Source organism: Mesoplodon densirostris, chromosome 2, assembly GCF_025265405.1.
Source record: "Mesoplodon densirostris isolate mMesDen1 chromosome 2, mMesDen1 primary haplotype, whole genome shotgun sequence".
NCBI lineage: Eukaryota > Metazoa > Chordata > Mammalia > Artiodactyla > Ziphiidae > Mesoplodon > Mesoplodon densirostris.
This window is the reverse complement of record NC_082662.1, coordinates 73,393,172-73,408,833: the sequence shown is the minus strand read 5'-3', so window position 1 is coordinate 73,408,833 and position 15,662 is coordinate 73,393,172. Positions and strand designations below refer to the sequence as shown.

Genomic DNA, 15,662 nt, shown 5'->3' with positions numbered 1-15,662 from the left:
GCAAAAAATCAATATTGCAGCTTTGTGCTGTGCAAATGTGAACACTGCCAAATAGTGGTGCTTAGAGTAAAATGAACTGTTTTGCTCCGTTTTCTCCACTCTGAACAAATGACTTTGAAATCACTTTTTCCCTCCCAAGCTATAAAATGTCAAGCAATAACTCTGTGCTTTAGGCTAGTGATTGGAATAAACACCTCTTGTCAAGAGGTGCAGTGACTTAGGACTGAAATCTTTCATATTCAGGGAATAACTCCTAATAAACAGATGCACTGCTATGAGATGGGAATTTGTAAGACCAGCATTGGAATTCTAACATTGGATTTCACATCATTTATGAGCATTTTTGCAAGAAAATATGCTACTCTGGCAATAAATAGTATACTGCTATAAGTTTATGCCTGTGGTGGACTTCAAACTCTTGTAGGAACATTTTGCTTTTCTAACATTGTCTCCCTCAGTCTGCTCTTTGGACATTTCTGTAAAATCATACATTCCAATAAAAGACTTCTTTTTAAGCTATAATATAAAAACTTCAACTTTTCTGGTACTGTTTTCCTTAATTACTTTGAACTGAACCCTGTCATGTATGCCCTGCTCATGCCAGATAGGGTACCAGTAAGCACCACTCCTTTTGATTATCATGGTCCTCTATGGGACTGAGGCTGTGACTTCAAGCTCTACAGAAACATTAACTCAGACCATCGTCTATTACCAGTGATAGAATATGAAATCTCTGATTTACTCCTGTTTATGTATGCTAATAAGATTTCTTCCTAAAAGGGAAATAAGAAAAATACTTAATGAGGAGGGGGGCATGATTTCCACCAGGCTGAACTCTAGTTTAGAAGCTTCCAGAAAACGTATTTCCATTTCATTTTAATTTAGGTGAAAAGTCAGTGCCCAGAGTAAACCTAAAAGATAAATTATTTCACTAATAGTTCAACTTTTTCAATTTATCTCTGCATATTCATGAGATTATAACAAAAATTTTAAAATCAAAGATGTATGATAAAACTTACCTTCGTATACTAAAAGGCAGTGTTAAAAACTCATTCCAGTGCCTCCCTGGTGGCGCAAGTGGTTGAGAGTCCGCCTGCCGATGCAGGGGATACGGGTTCGTGCCCCGGTCTGGGAGGATCCCATATGCCGCGGAGCGGCTGGGCCCGTGAGCCATGGCCGCGGAGCCTGCGCGTCCGGAGCCTGCGCGTCCGGAGCCTGTGCTCCGCAACGGGGGAGGCCACAACAGTGAGAGGCCCGCATACCGCAAAAAAAAAAAAAAACCTCATTCCATTTAAGCTTGCAGAATGTCACTCTATTGTTTTAGTTACTCTATTAGTCCATTTTAAGAGATAGCTTTATCAATCAAACTCTAAAATATCTAATGTTTTGTGTTCATTAACATATAACTCTTTAACCTGTCAGTATTATGTGAGGAGCCTAAACCATGGCATGTGCACAGTAAAAAAAACTACTTTCACCTTTGAACTTGTGTTCATGCCAAGAACAAAGAAAATATAAAGGAATGCAATGTCATTTTCCAGCACCCTGGCCTTGAAAATGTAGCAATTTGTGTGTTAAGTAAACTTGGTTAGCATGAAACACAAATCAAATCCTTACAAAAATATAAAGTTCTTGCAAAAGAAAGTGTTCAAACAATTTAAGGTCATGTAACTAACTACAAAATAGTCAACTCACCATATATGTGTGACATGTCTTAGCTTCTTGTGTCTTTCTGGTTTACAAAACACTTTTTTCTATCTTGGATATATTTTAAATTATGAAGCACTTCAAACAAAAAGAATTTTAGAAGAATGTTTACAGTTTCAAGTAAGATCAATTTATACACAAAATACTAAGATTTACATTGGAATACACAAAAATTCCTAATAAATAAATACATGATAAAAATTAATACATAATTAAATCCAATTACATAAACAGCAAGGGAAAAAACTTTACCTCTGTGATTTGTTAAAAAGAACAAAATTCTGGACACTTTGGACACTCAAAACGTAAAAATATACTGCAAGAATGCCATCAGCTATTAGGTTCAAATATGACTACTCCTGAAAAGCCTCTCAATATTTTAAGGAGAAAGTATGCATTATAAGTCCTTCAAAACATTTGGAGATTAAATTCCTTATTAGAAAGAAATTGATCTCTCCCACTTAAAAACCTGTAAATTATCTGGCAATGATTAATAATTCACAAGTGCCATTAAAATATAGCAATTTAAAAGTTATAAATTACTCTCAGTTTAATACTGAACTTTAAAAGAAAAATTCCTGGTAAGCATGTCTATTAAGAATAATATATGCCACAGACAGATGCTTTTAATAGTCTCAGCATATAGCTAGCTATAACTTCTTGAAAGTTCACAAACATACAATACTTTCATTCTGATCTACTTTTAAATATTAGTGAATTTTGTATTAAGCCTCAATATTACCCTTACTACTCAGTGCCTATGCCCTCTGCACAGGATGTTCTACTCATTTTTCTCTTAGGAAACAATTACTCTCCAAAATCCAGTTCAAAGCTTCCCTAACAATGGGGAATGAAGAACCTGAGCTCAGGTTTGGGTCATCTATTTTCTTTCTTCCAATAAATATTTATGAGTGCCTACTATGTGCCTAGCACTCTTCCACACACTTGGGATATAACAGTGAAAAAAATGACAATGATCCCTGTGTCTGGGTAGCTTCCATAGGGAGTGAGTTCTCCTTGAGGAAAGATATCATGCACCATTACAATGCCAAGCCTGATAAAGAGTCAGTTTACAGTGGTCTCTTTATAGTGGACATAAAATAAAGACATGTTAAAACAATAGGTGTAGGAATGAAATGAGTGCATGATCAATTATGAGCTCCACTATCAGAGCAGGCAACATGTTCTTTACTTATGTTCCTCTCCTACTGAACGCTGAGCGGCTGAATAGAAAGAAGTGAAGCTTATTTATTTTTGTATCCTTAGTTTCCAACACAGTGAATGGTACATAGTCAGCAATCACTTTTTGCTTAATTTTATTTTATGCATTATTTTATACCTTAATTCCTTGTACAAAAGATTGTCAAATATACCCAAGATGAAGATGTTTTTATACAGGGGGAGAAAACACACACACCACAATTTTATCTTTTTATATATGTTAGTTTTAAAGTTCCTAGTTTTGAAGTTTAAGCTATGTACATTATCAGGAAATGTTATATTTAAAACATTTTATGTCAGGAGATAAAAACTATATATATATAAATGTAACAAAGATGACATCTTCACCAGAGTCTCCAAATCAGTGGGACCCAACTATGAAATGTGCCCTTAAAAGACTGACCACCTGCTAGAGTTAAAAATCATCCAGGAGTTGTGGTCATTGGTCATGTAAAAGCATCACAAAAACCAGAATAGCAACTTTAGCACTCCCCTTTTTCTTCCCTCAAGGAAATAGTAAACACTTAATATTTATTTATTATTTATTTATTATTTAATATTAACGTTAATATTTATTATTTTTAATAACTAGTTAAAACCAGTTTAGCATTAAGAAGTTACTACTGGAAATGCAATTTCTAAAGTCATTTACATTGCACTATCAAATCAAAATTCATAAGTAATTCTGTGTAAAGTATTCACTGACAACAACAACAACAACAACAACAAAACTAGAGAATAATCACAGAATAAGTAAGAAAATAATTTCATCGTCTCTTCTGGTACAACAATTTATTTCTACTTCCACACTGATTATTTACTATAATCTTCTAGCAATTTTATGATTATTATTTTTATTACCCTTCCTGTTATCAGAAATTCCATTACCTCCCCTCACCCACCCAACCTCAGAACATATGTTCTTAAAAGCGGTTAAACAAAGCAACAACACAAAAATATGAGTCTTGTTCCTTCATCCAGTGGCTCACCCCAGGCCATACTGGCTAAAGGATTCTATTCCTTTCCTGTCACGTTATTAGTCTGACAAATACAACTACCTAGGAGTGGAGACCTCATTTAAAGTATTCCCCAGGCAGGTCTCCCAGATCAGAAAGTCAAAATTCAGATTCTAAGTCTATTTGTTAATATCTTGTATTCAAACATAAACAATATGAAAAAAAAAAACCAAACCCCCAAAAAACTATTAACCATAATTTCATTTTTTAAAAGGTACATTTAAGTTGAATCACAAGAGGGACAACAATGTATATAAGACTTCCATGTCAATTAACTTTTATTTGGTAACAATGAACTCTAAAGATGTTAATTTACCAGTGTTACAACCGTCTTCCTCATTAAAGGCATCTATAAGGGGGCCAATTAATACCAATTCTAAAACTTACCTAACTACACAGAAACTGCAGGAAACCACCCACTCATTTCTCTCTTTCCCGAACAGCAATCCAAAGGTAATCACATTCAACTGCTGACTCAAACAAGTGTCCTAGAAGGGAAAGGCATTATATCTCCACATACATTCCTATGAGATATTTATTTCTCACTTCAGGTAGGAAAGATTAGCACAGCCTGAAACCAGTCTCAACTCTTATCTTGACTTTTCACAAACTGTTACCCCCGCTAGCTAACCACTAACACTTCGATCACTTAAAACATGTCAGGCATTTAACCTTTTCCCCACCGAAGAAGGGAGAAATTTCATGTTTTTCTTCCTACATGCCATAAAAGGCACTCTTTCCCTAAAACCTCAAATGACTTTAGGAAGTTAGGGCTTTTTAAAAAAAAAAAATTTATTTAACTGAACACACTAATACTATCGAAGATGACGCAAATGCTTTTCTGCTAGAAGTGAGAAGGCATCTTCCAATAGGGTTGTAGAAAGAGAAATTCTTACTGAGGTCCTTTCCCATCTCAAAAAAATAACTCATGAGACCAAAGGTGACATTTAGTTTCCTCCCTTTTCCCCAAAATGATGCTTAAAATTTTATTCTAAGTTATACGACAGGGACTTCCCTGGCAGTCCAGTGGTTAAGACTGCGCCTTCCAATACAGGGGGTGCGGGTTTAATCCCTGGTTGGGGAGCTAAGATCCCATATGCTTCGTGGCCAAAAAAACCCAAAACATAAAACAGAAGCAATATTGTAACAAATTCAATAAAGACTTTAAAAATGGTCCACATCAAGAAAAACTTTTAAAAAAATAAATTAAAAAAATAAATTATACTACATACATGGAATTTCTGAAACCCCAAACTAGACTGTAACTACTAAGATGTAACTTTCTTTATAAATAAAGGCTATTTTTTTATCTCATGAACAAGTTGTAAAGGTAAATTTCTAAGATATACAGAGCTATTGGAGTAACTAACCAAGTGTGTAATAAGATCTATAAAACAAAAATTAAAAGATTTACTCCAGTGAACACTGTACTACTGTGCTGTTACATTTTTCAATGCTCCTGGACCAATTAAAAAAACTGCAAAATAAATGAAACCAAATGCAGTCATGAACCCATTTTTGTGAACTTCAATTCAAAATGCAAACTCAAAATAATCAAAACCACCTCCAAATGGAAAACAGCATTTCAAAGTTATCTCTTACTAACATCTTTGGCAGCCCCACCTAAACACATTTATTGCTCATTCATTCATCCAATTGTATTTGTGTCCTTAGCACATACTAATTTCTCCACCAGGCTATTCTGAGATAAGCCACAGAAACTCATATAATTCCTTAAATGACAATATAATGACCTTGATTTCATGGGTGGTTTCAGTGTTATTATTTTTGCATTGTGATGTTGAGGTTTGTTCAATTTTTGATGAAAAGATGAGGTTTTAAAGAACACACTCAAACTATTCTCAAATCTGTGTCGCCAGAGCATCAGGGAGGGAGGTGGAGGTGGGAGAGATAAGTTTAATCTGACATTGCACAGCGAAAATGTTGCCTTAAAAAACAAACAGTACGACCTGCCTGAAGTTAAAATTTTATCCTTTCTTGTATTTAACTGCCAAGTTGAACATCAAGAGAACAAGAAAAAGCACGGTAGCAGATCCAAGTGTATAGAGCCTGCCCTTACATACACAGCCCAGTGTCATCTTTCATATTTGCCTTGTATAGGTACCAACAGCACAGAGGCAACAGAGCAGTTCCAACTTCTGGATTCAGACATTCTAATGAATTATAAGGAATTGTAAGGAAAAAAGGCTCTTAGGAACCCTGTTTCAGCCCGTGTTGCTATGTCTCAGTGTACTACTCTAATGTCCCTTCCCTCTACTTTAACTCAGGTCTCCCCAACCCCTGAGCGGCGGACCGGTACACGTTAGGAATCGGGACGCACAGCAGGAGGTCAGCAGTGGGCGAGCGAAGCTTCATAAACTGCCGCTCCCCATCGCTCACATTACCTCCTGAACCACCGCCCCCCACCCCCATCCGTGGAAAAACTGTCTTCCATGAAACCGGTCCCTGGTGACAAAAAGGTTGGGCACCGCTGCTTTAAATGTTTATTTCCCTTTACAACCTCAAATACTTTAAATTTTACCCTTATGAAGCTGAATGTTGCCAGATAAAAAAGCTCCCTTACTATAAAAAAAGAAGAAGAAAGGCTTGATAAGAGTCTCAAAAACAAGTGCTTCTTATCAGAAAATGAGAGTAAGTTTAGGTGAATCTGATTTATAATGACAACAGGCATGTTTCAGAAAATTACATCTCCCAAGATAAACTGTCTAAACAAATACCAGGAAGTTTAAATACTTTATATAAGATGTACTCACAAATCATGAGTATCAATTTCAAAGTAGGTGAAGAAAAAAAAAAACAGGAAAATGAAATAAACATAAGTAACAAATAAACATATACAATGCTCAATTTAATTGGTAAGAGCAAAAGGAGGCAAAAAATTAAAATATGATGAAATTTTCTCCTATCAAATTACCAAATATCTATCTGTTTGAGTATTGCAAAACACACAGCCTCATATATTTCTAAGATTACAAACTGATACAATATTTCTGAAAAGACTCTTACCAAATTTCTTTTATAAATATATGTTCTGAAAAGAATCCAACATTTGACAGATTTAGATAAAAAGACATTGATAATGATGTTTGAGACAAACTGAAGAATCAAAATAGTAAAATGGCTCAAAAGTACATTGATAAAATAGAATGATACAATCCTAATAAAACCATATTATAAATAATAAGTAATAATAAATATTATAAATAATAATTTAATAAATAATATTTAGTGATTTGGGAATGTATTCTTAGAGAATTATGCAAAAGAATATATACATGAATATATAGGGGAAAAAAAGAAACCCAAACCCTTTTTTGGGATAACAGTGACCAGCTCATCAAAACCAACTGGGGGACTTCCCTGGTGGCGCAGTGTTTGAGAGTCCGCCTGCCGAGGCAGGGGACGCGGGTTCGTGCCCCGGTGTGGGAAGATCCCACATGCCTCGGGGCGGCTGGGCCCGTGAGCCATGGCCGCTGAGCCTGCGCGTCCGGAGCCTGTGCTCCGCAACGGGAGAGGCCACAGCAGTGAGAGGCCCGCGTAGCGTACAAAAAAAAAAAAAAAAAAAAAAAACCAACTGGGCTCAGCAATCGGGGAGGTGATGAAAACTGGCCATCAAAACGGAGGTACCGGGCCTCCCTGGTGGCGCAAGTGGTTGAGAGTCCGCCTGCCGATGCAGGGGATACGGGTTCGTGCCCCGGTCTGGGAGGATCCCATATGCCGCGGAGCGGCTGGGCCCGTGAGCCATGGCCGCTGAGCCTGCGCGTCCGGAGCCTGCGCGTCCGGAACCTGTGCTCCGCAACGGGGGAGGCCACAACAGTGAGAGGCCCGCATACCGCAAAAAAAAAAAAAAAAAAAAAAACGGAGGTACCAAGAAGCAGAACTTGGGTTAAAGGGAGCAAGTGAACAAAACGGCACTCTTCCAAGTAGGATAATGAAATCCTATTCCCCTTTTGGGGAATGATCTGAAAATATACCATCTCTCATCCTGAGAATCAAAGTGTTTCCTAGACCTTCCTGGTTCCGAGCTACCGGACTCTGCACACCAGATGCCTATGTGGACAAGGTGGTTTTTCCCAAAGACTGGATATATCCCTACTCCTTACATCAATTCCCTCATTGCATCTGAGATACATTTTCCTGGGGTGGTCTGTGCCCAAACACACTGACTCAATAAGGAAACAAATATTTTTGCTAAAGCAAGGCCTGTCTCCTATAGATTACATGAGTTTTTCCTACTCCCCACCTCTTCCAACTCATAATGACCTTCTTGCTGTTTGCTGCAAGTTTCCCCCAACTCAATCCAGGCTTCTTACCAGCACATCCCATGGTTGCCACTTTGCTTTTTTTTTTTTTTTTTTTTTGCAGTACATGGGCCTCTCACTGCTGTGGTCTCTTCCATTGCGAAGCACAGGCTCCGGACGCACAGGCTCGGCGGCCATGGCTCACGGGCCCAGCCGCTCCGCAGCATGTGGGATCCTCCCGGACCGGGGCACGAACCCGCATCCCCTGCATCGGCAGGCGGACTCTCAACCACTGCACCACCAGGGAAGCCCCACTTTGCTATTGTTTGTGTTAACCCTTACATGTTGAAAGGTGAGTGAGCGATCTATTTCTATGGAATTAACTATTTATATAAAAGAAAGAAGCAAATGATACCTGTGATATCAAGGTGTTACGTAGGAAATTCCAATAACTTATTTTTTCATACAACTTATTAAAATGTATAGTTAATCTGCTTACACTATGGAATTGAGTAATAATTTATTCATAATCTAAAATATAATACATGTGTACCTGCTTTTGCAACTTTCTGCATGCCATTCTCTCCACTCAGAATTCTCTCCTATATGCTCAGCTTCAGGGCCTCCCTCCCATTTAAGTCCTCAAAAGCTCCCTTCTCTTAAAACCTTCCCTAGCAGAAGATACAGCATAAAACTATCATGGAACTAACAAAAACCAGACTTGATTCAAGACAGGATGATACTTTTGCACTTATACAAATTATGCGCATAAGACTGTCCAAATCACGCTAACAAATGTTAGGTTTTTCAAAGAAAAGTAATGTATTGTCAAAGGAGAAGAGCATTAAAGGAGGGGTCACTGGTTATCACAGTGCCCCACATGCCCTGCTCTTGTACAGTGAGTCTTACTGAAAAGGCAAACAGTAGAGCCAGCACATCCAGATTCCAAAGTCCAAAGGATGCCCCAAGAATGCAGAGACAAAGAACCACTCCTGCCCTTTAGAGAGATGCTCTCTCCATCTCCCTGGTGATGTGGACTTCTGACTTCCAGTGTCTGCTCTACTCTGCAACAGTATTCCGTAAGCTTGTCTACCACATTCACTTGTAGAAAAGTACCCACTTATATCCCATAGGCTGGCTAATTTGCTTGTTTCCTGTGTGCTTTAAAACCTAGTTGTTGGGAGGCTGCACATATATCTTGAAAGTCTTAGTCTTCTAGAACAAAAAGTCTTATTTCTAGGAACTTCTTAACCACAGGCGATTTGGTAAAACTCTGTATTTCAGTTTCTTTCTCTGTAAAATTAGGATAATAGCTCCTATGTCTCACAGGGTTTTGTGAGGAGTAAGTAAGTAACTACATGTAAAGTATTCAGAAGAGTGCCTGACAAAGTAAAGTACTCAATTTTGTCAACATACTTTTCTTAAAAAGTGTTGCATTTGACACCTGTTCATAAGCTCTGGGTTCCATCTTCGGTAAACTAAGGAAACAGCCTAATTGGCTAAATTATAAACCAGATATAATTGAATAACTCATTATATGTAGATAATTTGCAGATAATGAAATCGTAATTATAGGTAGTGAGAAATAAGCTAGTCCCTGTTGTTCTCATCTGTCTCTCCTATATGTTCTTTGAGGGCACAAAGTTCCTTTGCCAACTGTGTGTGTGTGTGTGTGTGCGCAGGCACAGTACACTAGTAAATAGGTCAGGAAAAGGGACCATGACTTGCAAGGATTTAGAATATTCTAGACATAGTGTACATTATCTCAATCATCACTAAGATTTAGCTGAATCCACAGAATCCTGGCTGTTTAGTGGATTCTTACATCCCTTTTTAAGATTAGAAACAGGAAAAACCTCCTCGGACGAGTTTTCTCCGAAGCTATCCCACCTCACCCCCTGAACTGTGTCATAATTGTGAGAATACGTCCATGGACACTCTGCACTATCACATGGTTTCAAACGTATCTGTTTAGATGTCTCTCCTTTTAAGACTAAATATTCCTTGAAGGCAGGAATGGATAGTTATTCCTGTTTTTATCCCAAGCATCTAGCACAGTGTCTGGTTATGGTAATAAGCACTTAATACATATGTCATGTTAATTTTACAGCTCAGAAAATGGAGGCTCTGGGGTGTTTATCCAAGGTCACATTATTACAAAAGGAATATGAAGACTGGCCTTAATGCTCCTCTCACTATACCATGGTACCTCTGTCAAGTCCTATCAGTAGTTATTTTTGAGCTTCGAGGCCACTTCACGTCAGCACCTTTTTAGCTTATTTTACCACGGGCATCACTGCAATTCTAAAGAAACCCCTCAAACCTTTCCTAGGCATTTAAAATAAACCCATCAAATGCACATTGAAGTGACACATTAATAAATTTTGGCATAGATTTTCCAGAGGTTACATTACTTGTTTTGTAAACTATGTGTTTGAATACGTAATTCCCTCACTTAGTAACACTTTCGTGTGTTAACACAAGTCGAAATTTTATTTGGAAATCTGACAGGCAAAATTTCAAAGTCAGCCAAAGGTTAGTAACAAACATTTTAATGATGAAAACTTCATTACATGTAACATTATTACAATGTTTTCTGAGCATTCAGATGTCAACATTTTTTATTACCCAAACCAAATGATCGAAGACTATAAAAAACCTCTGTAGGGTTCAAAAGAAATAGACTAAAAGGTTCTGTGTCCTGGTCTATTGCCTTGTTCACCTATGCTTTCAGTGTCCAGCACAAAGGCAGTCTGTTGAATAAATTAATCCTCTTACCAAAATTCCATTTCATTATGTCTGAGGAAACATGCTTGGCCACACATTACTTTGTAATAAGTGTATATTGGAAGTCTGTATGGATGTGCCCTCTGGAAATTGGAAAGAGAGAGATCGTGCTACATCAGGAGCCACAGACTGTTTTCTTAAGCCATACAGAACACAGCAGAGTGTGCTTTCTGGAGCTGGAAAACAACCACTTATATTTTTAGGTAGGGGTTGTCATCTTTCCTAGACCCCTATATCTTAATCTCCTATATTTCACTAACAATTTTACCTGAACCAAAATAACCAGATGTTACCCACTGTTTCCAAATATTCTCACCATTCACTTTTTCACACTCAGTATGTGTTAAATGTTATATGATCTGCAAAAATGGGATACCATGATGTCAAAAATCTAACGCCAATAACTTCAGTAACAGAAATTATATAACTATCTTTAATAGCAGCTCCACTACCTTTTCAGATATAATTAGGAATTTCTTCACGATATCTTCCCAGCATCCATTATACTATAATTTGAATTCATATGCTTTCTGATTAAAGATGGAAAAGTCTGTATGAGGGTATAGTTTCTATTCTGTTCACAACCATAATTACAGCACCCAGTAAGGTGGGTACTTAATATTGTATATGTTAACATACAAACATAACCTATGTCTAAATGCTATTAGATCAAATTTTAATTTCTTGCTATAATTCCATTTTTAATCTTTTAAACTCAGTTTTCTATGAATTCCCCTGCTTTTACTGTATTTCAGTTTTTTGGTCACTTATACCTCATGGAAACATTTATTGAGTGGTCACCATGTGCTAAATAAACAAGACATAGTATACTAAAAATAAATTTTTCCATTTCTACTTTAAAGCACTTCAGTCTTAAAAGTATGACACAGAGCACCTCATACAGTGAGAGAAAGGTGAATGATTTCACAAAAGATAGAAAGCAGTCTCAACAGGGCGGTGTCCAGGAAGGTTCCTCAGGAAAGGCAATGTTTTAAAATCTCCAATATCAAGAATACACCAACTGAAATAGGTAAGGATCTGACCAGAAGTGAAATGACAGAAAGACCACATCAAGTTCACTTTTTAACCTATTACTATTTTTAATTATAAGAACTTTCATTTTTTTCAACGAAACTGCAATATATGGAAGGCATAGTTGAAAGCATCCCATCAAAACATTTCTTTTCACTATAGCTTCTGTTTAATCAACAAAGCTAGAGCCTCATTTCAGTCTTTCAACATTTCACATAAGTTTACTTGGGTATTTTGCAATGGTATCAAAAACTGCTCAGTATGTCTAAAACACTAAAATAAAACAATGTACTGAGAAACTCAATAAAATTCAATTAATGTGTATATAAAGGCTGTAAAACTAACTTTTATTTTACTGTTTATCAAAAGAGGACTTTCTGACTCACTGTTTACAGTGCCCACCCTCATCATTTCATGAATGGCTCTTCTGAAATTCTCTCATCACTCATCGTCTCCATACTTTGAGTCATTCTCTACTTCAGTTCAACAACCGCTCTGCTTACCTTTACCCTTCTAAAAACCAATCTAATTCTAGCAGGTTTAATAGGTTTGACAGCTCTCCCAGGTCTTCACAATAAACTCCAAATGCCCAAGTACGGCAGGCAAGACCTTGACTTTCTAGTCACATTCAAAGTTTCCAGACTCATCTCTTTCAATTCTCTACCCCAAATGAATAAAATCATACTCAATTTTCAAGGATATAGTCTAACATCATGGGGTATTTTCTGAACTTGACGATCAGAACTAATCACTTGCTCTCTATGCTCTCACAGTTTTTAGAAAGGCCTAAATTATCACATTTAGTAATTAGGAATAATTACAGTCTATACAGGTACTATTTCTCTTAGAATATCGAGACTTACATCTTCCTTATTTATCTTTTCTTAACTAAAAGTATCTGCAAGTGATAAGTTCTATTTTTTAAAAAAATTGCAATTAAGAAAAATTTAAACATTTAAAATTTCATGTGGGGGCTCTGTAACTGGGAGACACTTTTAGGATGAACCATCCAGTATTTCTTTACACAAACACACGCACACACGCACACACACAACACGTAAACTATGCCCACGGGCATGATACTCTATATCAAAACAATATAATTATTGGGTTCACATATAATTAATACATATTTCATGAAAAAGTATTCTAATTATATAATGTCCTCCATTTGCTATTCTCCTTAAGTGCTGATCATAACCCACTAAATACTATCTTCACAAATTGATAATGGGTGGTACTCTACAATTTGAAAAGCACCAATCTAGTCCAAATCCTTAAATAAAGAAATAGGGGCCCAGGATCATTATGTGAATTCCCAGAGGTTCCTGAACTACCGTTAGACACCATATTCTAAGACACTGGTCACACTGCCTAGGCAACTGTTCTGCACATTCTCAGTATGCATTTTGTACTCTGTCACTTGGTTCAGTAAGCAATCTAAAGCTTCCAATGGACACTCAACTATTCTGGATAAAGTAATGATGCTCCTCTCACCATATTTAATACCAGTTATAAATTTACATATAATAATCCCTATTAAACATATAAAACATATACTCAGAATGTCTATCTTTGGCTAATTACAGTAGGGGGCAATTTTCAATATCTCTAGACTTCAGGACTAAGTGCATCTTTCTGAGAAAGTGTGTCAAATTCCTGGAATTTCAGAGTTATGGTCTTTTAATCCATTACCAGTTTTCCACCAAGGGATTACTGTGTTGTTTTTTTTACATTAATTATATATGGAATCCTCAGGCAGAAATTCTGACAGAAAGAATGTAAATGAGCTAAGCAGATGCTATTTTAATTAAAAAGAGTATATGCAAATGTTTCATTTTGAACAGGAATTCAGTAAGTTTTAAAATTATTCTTATTTGGCAGGTTTTGTTGTTTAAATAAAAACCACATTTTAAAAAGCTTATCACATTGATTATTAATAATGCAGAATAACTAGTCAACTTAGAGCTTCATCTGCAAAGGTAATAAGTACCTGAGGAGTATTTGGGAAGAGAAAACAGAGGAAATACAAACTTATCTGATGGTTAATTTCTTCTAAGAAGCTGAACTTTTGCTTTCTAGCAAAGAAGTACCTGATTACTACCAAATTTAAAAGACCGTAACTTGGGCAATATAAAAAGTATGTAATTATGTAGGTAATTGCAAAGAAATAACATGTGTATTTTACATCTAAAATGATACACGAAATACAAATCACGTACAAACTATTTTAAACCGCTTTCAACAAAAAAGGTAAAATCCACTTGTTGCAAACACGCTCCTTTGAAGATCTGCAGGGGCGTCATTATTAAGTTTTTAGCTAGTGTTGATTAACAACATCACCCAACACAAGATCCTTTTAGTTTCAGTTAACTGTTATCTAAGTGACCGGCCTAGAAATTCACAAAGCTATAGGGTAAGCCTAATTTGTCCCTGTTTTCAAGTAACATCAGTTTGGGACTGTTTCAGTGTACATTTTAACAACAGTAATAGGGTATTCAAATTTGGGGGGGGGGAAACAGAATTTATGGAAATCCCAATGCTTAATTAAATCACAGAATGAGGTTTTGAAGTAGTAAATAATAAATCACAATGAATCCTCAATCTGGTTGTCAAGGAAACTACTTTGCCTCTGCCATAATTGCTGTGATCCCCATCTTGCCCCCTTTGACACCAAGCCTTATCATGCATTCTGGTCAGAGACTGAGACTGAGAAAGTAGCTTTTCTATTCCTCTCAGGCAATCATGTAACATGCATTGAACTCTACTGAACAGGGCCATGCGACCATACAAATCCTGAATTCAAGGCCTTTCCTCTTCTATCTGGAGACAGTAATTAGCTAGTAAGCAGCAGTATATTTCTATCAAGCTTTAGATAAGTAATGGGACCGTGTCGCCTTGGCAGGTTTTAGCAGCTGTATTTGTAGAAAGTTTTTATTAAGTTACTGATTTATTGTCAGAAGACCTGTTTGTGAACCAGTAATCATTAATGTTTTAAACATCAATTTTTTAATTCCTTTGATAATAAATATCAAATATTAGGTTTAATAAAACAAATATTTACATAAAACATTACATTTAATATTTATAAACCAAATATTATAAATAAAACAAAAAAAGCAGAGCCAAATATGTATCACCAGCTCAAATGGTTTTATTTAACTTTCTCCTCCTTACTTCTATTTTTGTATATTGGTCATTTTTAGTAATTATTATAAAATAAAATCCTAAAATAAATGGGCAGTTTTATGTCTCTAATCCCATACACCACTTCCATTGTTTTCTATTAATTATTTTGACTTCCTTAACTAGATTTTTTTAAAAAGCATTTGTTTTCTAATATAATTCTAATTTGCTTTCAAAAGTATTTCTTGAGTTCATTTTGCTGCGTATTCTGGAATACTCAGACCACTCAATTCATGAAGTTCTCTCTACTCACTTCAACTACTAAATGGTATAAAAGTAAAATTACCAGTGTACTTCTTAATGCTATTTGTCTACAATGAAATCAAAATTATCTTCCTCATCAGCAGGACAACTTCCAAAATTCAAGGTATGTATTCATTCTTTTCTCTTTTATTTACTTGAACTCAATATTGGGTCACACACAAACCATGTTTCTCTAGAGCTGGTCACA

At 36.2% G+C, this 15,662-nt stretch overlaps 1 protein-coding gene across 9 annotated transcripts in view; it reads right to left on the bottom strand.

The window, feature by feature from the left end:
* Positions 1-15,662, bottom strand: part of ADGRL2 (adhesion G protein-coupled receptor L2) — a 181,181-nt gene that overhangs the window by 88,721 nt on the left and 76,798 nt on the right. The window lies entirely within an intron of this gene.